Source organism: Bison bison, unplaced genomic scaffold, assembly GCF_000754665.1.
Source record: "Bison bison bison isolate TAMUID 2011002044 unplaced genomic scaffold, Bison_UMD1.0 scf7180017864047, whole genome shotgun sequence".
NCBI lineage: Eukaryota > Metazoa > Chordata > Mammalia > Artiodactyla > Bovidae > Bison > Bison bison.
The window spans coordinates 68,738-69,530 of record NW_011494619.1 but is presented as its reverse complement, the minus strand read 5'-3'; positions in this window follow the sequence as shown (position 1 = coordinate 69,530).

The window sequence follows — 793 nt, the reverse complement described above, 5'->3', positions numbered from 1 at the left end:
ACAAATTTCCTGAGCTGGACCCAAGCCAGGTGTGAGAGACGAAAGGGCACGGTGTGTCTTGATACATCTTCTCCTGCATCAAGAGCCTATCCACCTGTTAGTTAAATGAAAAACCTGTGTCATTATCAGATGATGAATCAGATACAGATGACCCCAAGGACCTACAGTAATCTTCCTTTTCCTTGAGTTTCTCAGGGATAATAGATACGTCATAACTCCAAGTCCTGATGACAGTTATTAGTGTAGAAATGAGCTGATCCTGGTATTAAAAAACGTAGCTCATGATTTGTGCCATGATCAAGGTCAGTGCTAATAAATATAAAACTTGAATTTGCTTTTCTTTGCCTACGAGAAGAGATCAAGGATGATAGGATCAATGATGATAAGATCAATGATGATTTATTCTTTCCTTCTTCCCTCCCTCCTTTCTTTTTATCTATCCATCTATCTATCTGTTCATCCTGTCTCTTACTGTTTTAAGTAGATTAGTAGTATTTAATTGTATAAACTGTATTATCATTTGTTTAGCCAGATCTATTGATGATGAGAAGTGCTGACTTATTGGGAAGACCCTGATGCTGGGAAAGATTGAAGGCAGGAGGAGAAGGGGGCAGCTGAGCAGGAAATGGTTGGATGGCATCACTGACTCGATGGACATGAGTTTGAGCAACTCCAGGAGAAAGTGAAGGACAGGGAAGCCTAGTGTGCTGCAGTCTCTGGTGTCGCAAAGAGTCGGACACGACTTAGCGACCGAACAACGAGAAATTGGTGAATATTTAGAATGTTTCTGAAC